A 14,606-nucleotide genomic window follows, 5' to 3' on the forward strand; every position below is an offset into this window, starting at 1 on the left:
TCAAGGCACCTCAGCCCTGTTTTCCCACATGTAATGTGCACACCACTTGTGGTACACAGGATAATTGCAGAAGATAAAATTCATAATTATGGTGGCATATATATGTGGGTAGGGATTTAAATCACCCCAAATTTAAGTTATAAATACAATATTTTAGCTCATATAAGAAAAACACTAAAGGAGGTTATACATTCAGGGTTAACAAAGTGGGGGGGGTGAAATTTATAGGGGTTAATGTGGGTAAGGGAAGCTCCTAGGAGCAGGAAAGGAGCCTTTTGGGGGAAGTGCTCATGAACAACCTGAGGATCTTGTTAATATTCTGATTCACTAGGTCTAGGGGTGAGGATGAGGTTTTGATTTATAAAAAGCTGCCAAATTCTGTTTTGGCCCAGGAACCACACCTTGGGTAGCAAGAAAGTTTCTAGAATCTTTTCACTCCATCAGAATAGAAATGGCTTCCAGGTGAATTAGAGGTAAAGAATTTTATGTTATTTAATTAATTAAAATATCATACTTAATTTAATAATTAATTAACTAATATTATAATTTTAAACATGACAATGGATTTATACCTGTGGTAGAGATGTTTCATTTATATCTAAATCATTTAGCAAGGAAAAAATATAAGTTGTTTTCAAGATAAATATTAAGCAATAGGACAGGTGTACATTATACTGGCAAAAATCATGACAGACGTTCACAACCTACTTACGACAAATGTGGGTTTAGAAGTAAACCTACACACATTATTAAGATCCTTTTCACCCTGACCTGTGTGGCTCAGTTGGTTGGATATTGTCCTGAAAAGCTAAAGATCTCTGGTTCAATTCCTGGTCAGAGTACCTGCCTGGGTTGTGGGTTCATCCCCTGTCGGGGTACGTATGAGACACAACTGATCGATGTTTCTCTCTCACGTCTATGTTTCTCTCCCTCTCTTTTTCCCACCTTTCTACTCTCTCTAAAATAAGTAAATACACTCGTCAGAATAAGATCATTCTCATTTTAAAGCAGGATCTCATTTAAACTTTATAACAACCTTATGAAGTTGATAAATTTAATCTCCATTTTAGAGATGAGGATATTGGTAGAATTCTATTCCAGTTGAGGATTTGCGACTGTCTCGGGATGTGTCTACTGAAGTTGACATACATTCCCCGAGACACACACTCATCTTCCTGGGCACTGCTGACTTTGAGCACCCCTTTTCCTACACCTTTGTGGTAAAGCAATCCCCTTTGCTTTAACTCACTCATGGTTCAGATGTATTAAGACTATCAAAAGAATATTCTCTCTACTCTAGAAATCACTCTACTATACTTTTGACTTCCTATACTTTTGTCTTTATTTATTAAGTGTTGATTTTATCACTGAATACTCAAGGCAATTTGTATTTTCAATTTATTATGGAACAACTCACCATGTCTTCATGTACTGGTTATTTTCATCCCACCTAAATCAGTTTCTTATCTAAGGCAGATTACTGATGGCAAAACTCCAAGCAAAATTTCGCCCTTGCAATTCTCAGTGGATAATAATAACCCATCACAGCAATATCCATTATAATGACCAGTTTATGCTTTCCCTTTGTAATGAAACCTTGTTACTGCGCTGAGGCTTTGTACGCAATAAGAGAAGATTGGCTCTTAAGAATTGAAGTTATCAATAAGTTTGATATGATGGTCTTGAAAACCTTGGGGTGACTTACTTTAATTGCGAAAGACATGCTGCTGACATAAATCCAAACAAACTTACTGAGCGGCAAAGCATTAAAAATAACCTGAGTGCTTATATCCACAAACAAAAGGATCTGGGTACAAATAATTCTGCACTAAAAGGTAATAAACATTGGAGAGAACTTGTAAAAAACAGAGATGACAGAAACTTGTCCAAAAGATAAAATTGGCAAGTAATCTTATTAAAGAAAAAAATAGTGAAGAAATCAACTGCAAAACAGAAACTAAGATTGAAAGAAAGATAAAAACAAAAGTGGTCATTTTCTTTTTCTCAAGTGCCTTTATTAATCTTTCTTGTTTGGTGTATAGATACTGGACTGCAGCTGACTTTCAGATTATATTACTGAGAGTAATAAAATGGCATACATTTCTCTGGGAAAATTTGTTCATCTACTGGACTTATCAAAAAAAGTGATTAGTATGGTAGCAATAGTATGATAGCAATAGTATGGTAGCAGTAATAGAAAAGATATTTAACAGATGATAAAAGAACTGAATCTAATACCAATTTTGCCACTAGCTAATTGTACTAAAATAGGTAAGTCATTCAATATACATGCATTTATAGTATATGTATATTATATATATATATATATATATGCATTTGTATAGGTATATATACATATACATTATTACATATAATATTATTCTTATCTTGACTATATCAGAGCTCCCATTACACTAGAAATAAGGGTAACTTTTTCTCCAGGTCACTATTATGAATATAGCACCACTCGTCGTCGGCAGCCGTCCGTCTCGAGAGACGATGGCGTAGCTTCTTGAGAGTCTATCTGCACCGCCGAGAATGGCTGTGCAGTCCGATTCGGGAGTGACAATCCTTGCCGCACTTGGTACAGGTGAAGGCAGATGGCCGTTGTTGCTGCTGTTGACGCTGCTTCCTCCTTGATCTTTTCTGGACCGCCTCCTCGTTGCGCGCAGCCTCTGCGCGTGACGTACCTTGCCTGACCGCGAGCCTCCAGGCTAGGCGGTCGTCTGCTTGAACTTCCCATGTGTTGAGATTGATGGAGCATTGTGTCATGTCCTTTTTGCAGATGTCTTTGAACCGCAGTTTTGGGCGCCCTGTCATCCTCTGGCCTTCTGCTAGCTCGCCGTAGAGGAGGTCTTTGGGGATACGGCCTGGATCCATTCTTTTGACATGGCTGAGCCACCTGAGGCGTCTCTCACTAAGAACTGCATGCAAACTGCTCATGTTGGCTCGCTTCAGCACCTCGGTGTTGGGAACCTTATCCTGCCAGGCGACATGCAGGACGCATCGCAGGCACCTCATGTGGAAGCTGTTGAGTTTCCTTTCGTGCCTTGCGTAGGTGGTCCACGTCTCGCTGCCATAGAGGAGAGTGCTGAGTACGCAGGCTTGGTAGATGCGCAGTCTGGTTTTCTCAGTGAGGCTGGAATTGTTCCACGCTCGCCGGTTCAGTTTGGCCATAACTGTGGCTGCCCTGGCGATTCTCCGGTTGACCTCCAAGTCGACTGACAGAGATCTCGAGATGGTGGACCCAAGGTAAGTGAAGTCGTTGACAACCTCCAGGGTGTACCCGTCGATGGTGATGCATGGGGGAGTCCCCGTGCCTTGAGCCATAACATTCGTCTTCGTCAGGCTGATGGCTAGTCCGAACTCCTTGCATGCGTGGGAAAGGCAAGTGACTAGCTGCTGGAGTCCCTCTTCGGAGTGTGATGTCAAAGCTGCGTCGTCGGCGAAGAGCATCTCACGGATGAGCACCTCTTTGACTTTGGTCTTGGCTCGTAGACGGGCCAGGTTGTAGAGCTTGCCATCGGATCTGGTGTGAATGAAGACACCCTCGCTGCAGTCCTTAAAGGCGTATTGGAGGAGCATGGAGAAGAAGATTCCGAACAGCGTAGGCGCGAGGACGCAGCCCTGCTTTACTCCGCTGCTGACTGGGAAGGCCTCAGAGGTTGCGCCGTTGTAGGACACCGTGCTGTGCATGTTGTCGTGAAAGGACATGACCACAGCAAGCAGGTGTGGTGGACAGCCAATCTTCCGTAGCAAGCTGAAGAGTCCGCTTCGACTGACCAGATCAAACGCCTTCGTGAGGTCAATAAAGGCGAGGTAGAGTGGTTTATGCTGCTCGTGACACTTCTCCTGCAGCTGGCGTAGGGAGAAGATCATGTCCACTGTTGATCGGCCAGCTCTGAAGCCACACTGGGACTCTGGGTAGACGCGGGAAGCAAGGGTCTGCAGGCGGGCAAGAGCGACCCGGGCAAATACTTTGCCGACGACGCTGAGGAGAGAGATGCCCCGGTAGTTGTTGCAGTCGCTGCGGTCTCCTTTGTTCTTGTACATGGTGATAATGTTGGCGTCTCTCATATCCTGGGGGATGTAACCCTCCTTCCAGCAGAGACAGAGTAGATGGTGGAGCGGCTGTAGCAGGACTGGTTTCCCGCTCTGTAGCTTCAGTTTCACTTATAGCACCACTACCAATACATATATATTATAATACATATTATAATATATATTAATATATAATTATATATATTATTATTATATAAAATTGAGTCTAAAACTGCCTTGAGGTGAGTCGTACCCACTGATCCAGGCTAAGTTTGATGGAAAGATATTACAGAGACAGACTATTTTATCAGTCAAACTTTTTCAGGCTCTTGAGACGCATGTTAATAAAATAACAAATGACTGATTCACATTGAGAAATTATGAATTCAAAAACTAAAAACTTAAACTCTTATAAAGCTCAGAATGTCAGATGGGTTAGCTGCTCTTTTACATGGATGCCCAAATCCTATGACCCCTTTTTGTGCTTGGCTCAGAACCAGAGTTAAGGGAGCTGGATAATTTAACACCCATTTCCAGTCTAGGTAGGTGAAGGTTAAGTGGACGCTTGTGCTGGCTGGACAAAGTGCTCTTCTGTGAACAGGACTGGAGATACAGAGACTCACTCTTTCTCTCCATTTTCCCCTTTTCTTGTTTCTATGATGACCACACCCTTTAGTTACCATAGCATTGCTACTTCAAGCAGGCAAAGAGCAATCTTGTAATTTAGGTTAACTCCTCCTGCAACTAAGATTCCAGCGCAGTCTTGAGGACATGTTTGCTACCCTAATCTATGGAATCTCCTCAGCAAAATAGGCAGAAACCATTGAGAGTGAGGCACTTTCACTGTGAGACATGCACCCCATCAGGAGTGTTCCTCCCTCTCTTAGTGCTTCACTTTTTCCTGAACTTTCCCCTATATTCTGAGAGTACCTCAGGGAACCTGCTATGTACTTACCACAGCCTTGAGTAAATGTGGGTTTACATAATCTTAATCTCTAGTCTCAACCTGTAATGATTTGAAGAAGCAAATTTTGCAAAATCCTTCTAGTAATATGTGGTAACAACAGCCTCTGAGGATCTGGGAGAATCTGAATGGAAATTCACAGCCCCAAGCTCACTACCACTACCCCTGTAGGAGATGCCATGAGGAAGCATTGAACTTGCACTTGAAGGGTCCTAGTTGACAAGGATGCTGACAGGGTGTGTGTGAACACCAGGCCCACACTAGGCAGGAGGAGCATCCCCCAGGATCTATTTGTGAAATACTCTGTCAATGTGCATTCACTCCTGTGAGAAAACTTTGAAGATTCTCAGCACTGCCTAGAACCAAATGGTATCTAAAACATGCTCAGGAGTTTTGGTGGAGCAATAAACTTTATCTTTGATTCCCAGGGGTGGCTCTTTATCAGTACTGCTGAGCTAATTCCCTCTTGCTGCCTAAAAATGCAGAAATGAGCCTGTGGGGTTCAGAATTACACATGGGAAGATGCTTACATCCTCAGTAATGGAAGACTGTTGTGTTATCTTATAGTGACCACAGGGAAAAAAATGTCCTTATTTTCCTTCCAGTAGTATCTTTTGTAGAAATGTATTTAAAAGTTGTCCATGAATCTGTTGACTTCTTTGATCAGAGAGAACATGCCTGTCTGCTCTCCAGGTTCATCTCTGATCACCTCTCCCCACCAATCTTCCTTGCCTAACTCTAGCCACATATATCTGTAGAGTCCATGTTCTATACAGCATTTTTTCACCACTTGAGATTTTTTTTTCCTTTCATTGTCTGGCTCCTTCAACTAGAGTAAATTTTATGCTTTATGAGGGGGAACCCAAAAACAACTGGAATTCTTTTTTAATTGTGTATTTATTCTCAGATGTTTAAATTTCAGTCACATTCAAAGTATTCTGCATTTGATGTACTATACCTATCGAGACATTTTTTCCACTGATCAAAACAGTTTTTGAACTCACAGACTTTGATACATTTTATTGCCTCTGCCATTTTTTGTTTCACCTCTTCCACATAGGCAAAACCTCCCTTTGAGGACTTTTTTCATCCAGGGAAACAAAAAAACATCACTCAGGGCAAGACCAGGTGAATAGGGAGGGTGAAGCATGGGGGTGGGGGGCATGCTGTTTTTGGTCAAAAACTGCTGAACACAGTACAGTGTAGACAGGTACACTTTTCAATCACCCATCACGAAATGGGCAAATGTCTTGAACGATTCTAAAAAAAAAAAAAAAAAATCACTGAAGCCCAAAGCAACCTCTCACAACAACGCCAGCTGGTACACTGATACAGATGGGTTCCAAGAACACTAATCTAGTAGGAGAAGCCTGTACTATGTATATTATACAAGGGGTCTGACCTCCAGAAGATAATTCCAGTTTTTTTTTGTGGGGGTGGGTCCCACCTCATATTTCCTGCTGTTGTCTTAAGCATGTAGAATGGACCTGGAACATAGAAAGCATTCAACAAATATCTGTTGAATGAAACAATACATGAATCCTACTTTGAGTCTCTAATGTGGTGTACTGATTAGGATCAGCAACTCCTGAACCTGGAATCTGTATTTTTGATAAGCCTCCTGGTGTTTCTGATGTGAGGTCAGGCCTGGGAACTGGCAGTAGGCTACAGTTTTAAGAATACCAAAGGAAACATAAGGTAGTGGTTATTGTGTGAATATTGATATCAGCCTGGATTTGACTTCCTATTCTGCCATTTGCTCATTGTTATAGATTATTACTAAATCTTTCTGAGCCTCAGCTTCCTCATACTTAAAATGAATAAATGACAATATTGTAAAATGCCAGAAACTTCAGCTTCAGGTCCCCGGGCATGAAAGAGTCAGAAAAACAGCTTAGCTTTCCCCTGGGGCATCCCATGGGGTTGTAGGTGCAGGGGTAGGACTGACTGTGGAACATTAGCACCAGCAATGCCACATGGTCCTGGAAGACCAGTCCAGGGCAGGGCACAGGTCATTCCTGTGTTAACAATATTAGAACCAGGATAATAAGAGCAAAGGATAGGCAGCCTATTGGTGGATGGAGCTCAGTTAGAATCAGGGACTGATATCCACAGTTCAACTCTATGTATAACCTTCCTTCATCAACTACTCAGGATACAGAGTAAGATCTTCTGATACACTTGCCCATGGCCTTGTTATTTGAGGTGGAGCATGTGCAGGGGATGAACATCTCTTCAAGATTAATTCACAATCTATAATCATTATCTTTCTCTTTAACTAGAGCCTCAGGAAGCATTTTACGTTTTATCCTACATGATAGAAAGCCTCTATGAAACCTACTCAGCAGATTACTGGAGGTGTGAGCACTCCTGTTTAGCCAATAATGGTAACAGTATTAACTGTAACTAATGTATTTGGTATTAGTGAATAAAATACAAGTGCAATTTCACAGCAATTTTTACATTTGTTTCTATTAAAATGCCATTGGATTTCCATGTATCAAGTTTTAGTACAGTCTCACCAGTACATATGTTATAGACAGTAATTTATATGAATATATCCAGTAAAAAGAGTCTGTCCTGCTTCCTGGCTTATTTCTCATTAAGTGTGTGTTAAGTATTACAATTCACATTTGTGTAGTGGAATCTGAGCTGTTTCTGGTTCAACTTTCCTATAGACTTGGAGGCAAAATGCCTTTTGAGGAAGGAAGAGTATGTACTGTCACTCACACAGTAGATCCAGTGGTGCCTCAGCTACATCACGGGCACTTGTTGGCAGCTGTACTAACTGTGTCCTGCATGGTTTGTCTTTTCTCCCACTGCAGTGCAGCTCAACTATACTCAACAGGGAGGACCTGGAGATGTAATCTGAATTTTTTAAGAAGTGTTTCTACCTGCAAAATTACTAGAGATCAGAAGAATACATTTCCAGTGACCCAATTTGAGATCAGCAATTAATTAACTATGCATAGAAATGTCACTTAAAGAAAAGCCTTTGTCAATATGCTGAAATTTCTTTTATGGATTTGTGGTTAACTTCTAATTATAGACTAATTACCCTCTTTGTTATCATCAAGGATCTGGAGCATTGACACAGAATCTATAAATGATGACAAGGAGACAAGTGTGAATGTAATATGCTTTGGTACTGCCTAATGTGCTTCCTTCACCACGTGGGCAAAGATAAAAGGAGGAAGATGGTCCCCTTGTTCCTCCAGGAGCAAAGCTGACAGCTTGTGAGTTCTAGTGTGAAAAGGCAGTGATGGGATTTTCAGCAACCAGGAAAATAACTTTGGTGAACTTTCCGATTAATAAGAGGGAGAGAAAAAATGGGCTTTGTTTCTAGATAGCAGCTTTGAGATGAATCCCTAAAGCAGCTGGCTTGAGTGTGTGTGTGTATGTGTGTGTGTGTGTGTGTGTGAGAGAGAGAGAGAGAGACAGAGAGAGAGAGAGAGAGAGAGAGAGAGAGAGAGAGAGAGAGAGAGAGGGAGGGAGGGAGGAAAGAAAGGAGGGAGAGAGACAGGGATAAAGAGGCAATGCTCATATGCATTTGAAATTTGTCTGCCAGTGAGAGAGAGAGAATAGTTGTTTCCTCAGAAAATGAAATGGAATGTTCAATAGAACAGAAGACAATGTTATCACTACTGAGGGAAGGATTCAATCATATTTGGTGGCTGCTTTCTGGTTACTTGCATGCTACCTTGATAGATCTAATCTCACCACTCCCCAGATATGCTTCCTTTTCTATAATAAATAACACAATCATTTCCTTCTGCTCATTGGCCACAAGTTTTATTATCACTATAAACCTTAACTATAAAGTCACTTCTTGTTTAATTTAAGTCAACTAGAAAGACAAAATACTCAACCAGGTTGTATTTGACCCAGAAAAGCAAAAAGTCTTCAACTCCCTTGAGTCTCACAGCAATGTGTTGAAAACTTTTGGTAAATGATGGATATGCATTTACTGATATTTTGGGTTGTTAGGTGTCATTCCCCAGAATGTTGGTTTCCACAATGGCAGGATTTTTCAAAGTCTGTTTTGTGTGTGTTGCTGTATGTCCAACACTCGTTACACTGTCTTGCTCATATTAGATGCTCAATAAATATTTTTGGAATAAATGCTATATCCTGTGTTTGTGATTTGATATTTTTGCTCAGCTCCATTTAGCAAAAGCATATGCTACAACAAAAAATTTTATTTCCTCTCTCCCTTCTCTCTCTCTCTCTCTCACACACAAACACTTTGTCTAGAACCCAGAATCATCTTCCTGCTTTTTTGACAGAAAAATACATTAAGTCTGAAAAAGAATAATAATCATAATGATTAATTAAGAAATGTCACAAAAGAGACGATTGAAGGAATCACATCTAAGAAAAAACCCTATAATCTCTTTCTCTAAATGGTCATTATTTAACTCTGTTAAAATACTACAAGGGAACACTTCCTTGAATGTTCAGAAACCAAACTTCTCTTGATAATGGGAGGAGAGAGATGACCAATACTTGGGCCACCCAGGGTTTTTATAACTTAAACTTAAGTATTCTTATATGCCACTAATTTTTTCAACGCTCCTCTGGCTGGACATCTTGTAAGTCTTCAAGGGGAATGTAGCTGCAAGCTCTGACAATGACCAGAAGTCTCCTTTACTTCCAGGCTGATCTCAGATCTCCCTTGTTTCTCCCTGTTATTTGTTCAGTCATTTTACTTCTATAAGAATTGAGCATCAGAAATTTTGCCATTATAGGATAAAGGTAGGAATGCTTGAGGGTATAAATATAAAACAAGGCTTTCACGAGACTGTTAATAAGCACAACCAGTGATTCTTCAGGCACATTGTTTGAGTAATAGAATGCACAGTCTATTGTGAGCCTAAGTGAGTAATCCTTACTTGCCTCTCTAATGCAGGTGAATGATATAATCCCTATTGAAGTTTAAAAGAAAGCTTCTGGATAAGTCAAGAATTTAGCCAAAAGAACCATATATAAAATTGAAGTTGTCACGTTTCAGACAGCAATTCTAATCTGAATTCTTCTCCATCCCTGAGCTGAGCAGAAAAGACATTTCACTAGGAGAATTCTGGGCTGACACTTAGAGTCCGTGCCCTGTGAATCTTCTCTGTTGGCCAGGAAGCCTGTTCCCACAGGAAGCCTAATTACAGCCAGAGGCTGCTTGGTAAGCATGGAGTCAGCTGAAGGGAAGCTAGTTATCTAATTCAAATAAGGCAAGAATCTCATGTCTTCTCTTTCTTCATACCTTCCACTAACCCTATCTTACCTTCACACTCAATTGATAACTTATTACAATTCATTGAAGAAAAGTAGCTGTTAGGTGGGAAACACAGCACCATCCTATCAGGGATACTTGTTTCCCCCTCCCCTGCCTCCTTACGGCCTAGCTAGTGAAGGTCAAGGATCTTATTCTTTCCTGTCTCCTCAAAAATTTTGCTCTTCTAGTTACCTACCAACTCTTGTTGCCTCAACAATCTCTCTCCATCTACTTACTCTCTTCAGAACACAAACATGCTTTGGCATTTCCTTTCTCACACACACACATACACAATACACCTCCATTGTCCACACAGTCCCTGCCAGCTCTGCCCCATTGTCTGCCCCTATCCTAACTAAGTTTCTTGAAAAATTGTCTTACATACTAATGCTGTCTGCACTTCCTCATGTTACATTCTTTCCTTAACTCACTGCAATCAACCTTGTGGCCTAGATGTACCTTCATCTTGTCAAGGGTATCAGTAATTTTCATGTTGGTTAATCCAGAATATACTCTGTTCTTGTTCTTCCTAACCCTCAGCATCATTTGACAAAGTTACCTCCTCCCTTCTGCTCTGGCACTCCACTCTCCAGATGGCAGCCTATGCCATACGCCTGGGTGCCCTCCTCCCTCACTGACCACTCTTTTTCTTTCCCAGGCTCCTGCTATACCCCTGACACATCCACGGGGAAGCTCCCCAGGGTTTCGCTTTGAGCTGTCTTCTCACTCTACACATATTTTCACATATCATCTCACAAATCATCTGGCTTTAAGTACCATTAAGTATTTTAATGATTTCCACATTTATATCTCCAGCCTAGGCCTGTCCCTTAAACTCTGAGCTTATATAGACATCCAACTTCCAATTTGACAGCTCCACTTAGATAATTCCCAGACATCTGAAATTTCAGCACAAAACTGTAACTCCCAATGCTTTTGTCAAAATTATTTCCTCTTTACCCTGTCCTTCCCATTTCAACCAGTTGGTACCCCATCTACCCAGATACTCAAAATAGGAGTCCTCATTTTTCATCTTTTTATAAAATCTTTCTACTGTACTTCCAAATATATATATTTATTTCTACCATCTTAGATCAGATCTGCATCAGCTTGCACCAGGGCTACTGCAAAGCCTGTACATTGGCCCCTCATTTCAGTCTTGTTCCCCTCAAATTCCATTCTCCAAAGAACCATGAGCATGGCTGATTTAAACATATGTTGGCTTTTGTTGCTGCCTGTTTAAAATTTCTAATTGCTTTCCACTGCACACAAAATCAAATAAAAATTTCTACTGGTTTCCTGCAAGACTGTCTATGAACTAAAACCTGCTATGGCTCCAAGCCTGCCTCACAACTTGCCATCACTCACTAGGTTCTAACCGCACCCTATTCTTTCAGTTCCTAGAACTTGTAAGCTTCTACCTGCCTCAAGTCTCTGTGTCTGATGTGTCCTTTTCCTGGACATCCTCATTCTTCACAAGGCTTGTTCACGTAAGGCAATCTCACCTCAAATGTGTGAGACCCTCCCTTAAATAACCTTCCTACGCTCACTCCAATCCCCATACACTGTCCTGGTGATCTCAGCCCTTAGTCCATTTCCTTAATAATATCTAGAAAAACTTGCAATTATTTTCACACACATTCTAAGTGTATTTACTTGTCTTGATCTGTCTTTCCCACTGGAATTTAAGTGCCTGAGGGAAAAAACTCTTTCTGTCTTGGTCACTCACTATTGTCTTCCTCATGAGAGTGTTTGGCAAATGCAAAGTTCTCAAAATATATTTCTTGAATTAATTAATAAATATGTAATTGACTATTTTAAAATAAAGATTAAAGACATCCCCACATATCCACTACAATAACTATTTTTTAGGGAAGGCTTTTTATAAGGAAGACAATGGAAAAAGTTGTGCGGGCATTTGGAGTTTGAACTTAGACTCCATTGCAAGAGTCTTCCAGGTTCTCTCCAAAATGCTCTGGTTTGTGTCTAGGGAGAACAGGGAAGAGGTATATTTGGAAAAGGGTGAAGTAAAACACAACCCTCTCAAAGGAGGGATTCATTTTCTAGCTTAGAAAGACATTACCCACACATACAGAGGATCTGCCTTTCCTCAAAAAAACAAACAAGCAAACAAAACAAAAATACCTTATTTCTGCTAATCGTTTCCCTGCCTCTTCTCTCACTCTTACCATGTAACTCCCAAGTCAGTGGCCACAGGAGAAGCAGTCAGACAGAGGAAACAGATCTGCCAAATTGTCTGGCCATGAGAGGAGAAAGAGCAAACTTGTCAAAAGAACAGAAATTCAAAAGAAAACTAACCAGCCTGCCAAATATCAGGTTTCTTTCTTGTTTAATTCTGTATTAGCTGCAGGCAGCAAGGTATAAAGGAAAAGTTCGTGCTGGTATACTTGTTTCCTTTGGCTTCTGTAACAAATTACCACAAACTTAGTAGCTTAAAGCAATGCACTTTTTTTTTTTTTTTTTTACTGTTCTGGAAATCAGAAGTCCAAAATGGGTCTCATGGAGCTAAAACCAAGAGGCTGGCAGGGCTGCATTCCTTCTGGATACTCCAGGGAAGAGGTAGATCTTTGCCTTTTTCTAGCTCCCAGAAGTAGCCTGCATGTCTTCACTTTTGGCTTCATCACTTTGATCTCTGCTCCCATTGGCACATTTGCTCTCTGACTCTGACTTTTCTGTCTTTCTCCCATAAGGACCTGTATCAATACCTTGGATTCACCCAGATCATCCAGAATAATCTTCTGATCTGAAGGGCTTTAATTTAATCACATCTGCAGAGTCCCTTTTGCTATTCAAAAATGCTGGGCATTAGCACATGGAGATCGTGGGGACACCATTATTCATCCCACCACAGCTGGGTTCCAGTTTTAGTTTTGTCACTCAGATACTACTCTGTCCCAGGCACTATGCCAAGCACTTCTCATATCATTTCACTTAATCCTTACAGAATTTCTGAAATAGAGGTACTTTCATTAATACTTTATATATGAGAAAACTGAGGCTTGGCATTGTGAAGCCACTTGGTCTTATGGACCTATTTGGTAACTCTGGTAGAGCAGAAATATACACCCACATCTGCTCAACTCCAAAGCTCATGCACCAGCTTCTGTGTTGATGGAGCTTCCGCATTAACAGGGCACAGAGGAAATGTGTAATAAATGGTGAACCATTATTGTTTGTATAAGTTCTACCTAACCTCAAACAATTGTGTGATGCCTCTTAATTTTAGATTTCCCATAAAATTTACAGTCACTCTTCCATTTGACTAATATTTATGAAAGCCCAATAGTCTGCTAGGCATTGTCCTAGGAGTTGAATACTATACTAAATGCTACTTACTGTACAGTTTCAGTAAAACGATGACTTGGCTCAGGGCCCAGCACATAATAGATGTCAATCAATACTAGTTCCCACCTCTTTTCTTCTTTAGATTATAAACTCCTTGAGGTTTTTGTCTGATTTGCTGATCTGTCTGCTAGTGTTTCTTTCACTACAATTTAGCACCTAACAGTAATTCCATGAAACATTTACCAAGATGGATTGATTTCTTTGAGAATTGTATCTGACCTATGGCAAGGTCATGACTTTAAATAGTTCTATCCCTCTAATGGTTTGTTGGTGGTTAAGTTATAAACTGAAGAAATCTAAGAATCATAATTATCAAGAAATAGCTGGATTCTAAAACTGGGGTGATATCTTTCCACAGTGACTTAATCCTGTTTTCAACATGTAGAAAGAATGTGTATGTATGAATGTGCAGGTGAAGAAGTGGAAAATGGAAAAATGAAGGAATTTTAGTCTGGTGAAAAAATTGCAGAGTAGAGCAAAGGACTCTCTACGTCTTGGCCAAGAAGTCGCTCTGAGAATCACCTACAGATGGACCCATATATGCGGAGAGGAAGTCTTAATATGAATGGACCTGCATGTGGCTACAAATATTCTCTGTGGTTTGAGGCAAGAGGTTTTTCATCAATTTCCTATCATTTATTCCTTGACTCATTTTTATATGTTCCTCTTTTCTATCATCATCTATTCTTCCCTTTTCTCTTACCCTTTCATATCATATTATCAATTGTAAGCAATCCTTACTATAAAAAGTAAAACATAATAAAGCTATAATTGAGTTGTTTTTGTGTTTTCTTCAAAAGGAACAGCTGTGAAGCTAAAGTTTGTCAGCCCAAATCTCTGAAACAAATCTTTGCACTAGGCCCCTGGTGAAGTAAGGATCCCTCGCCAGAGCAGAGTAAGGTTAATGAAGTAGCAACTCTACTGAAGCACCAAGGGGCCACTGAGGGATCCTCAATAACTTGACAC

The sequence above is a fragment of the Furipterus horrens genome, unplaced genomic scaffold, assembly GCF_987537825.1.
Source record: "Furipterus horrens unplaced genomic scaffold, mFurHor1.1.pri manual_scaffold_4, whole genome shotgun sequence".
Lineage (NCBI taxonomy): Eukaryota > Metazoa > Chordata > Mammalia > Chiroptera > Furipteridae > Furipterus > Furipterus horrens.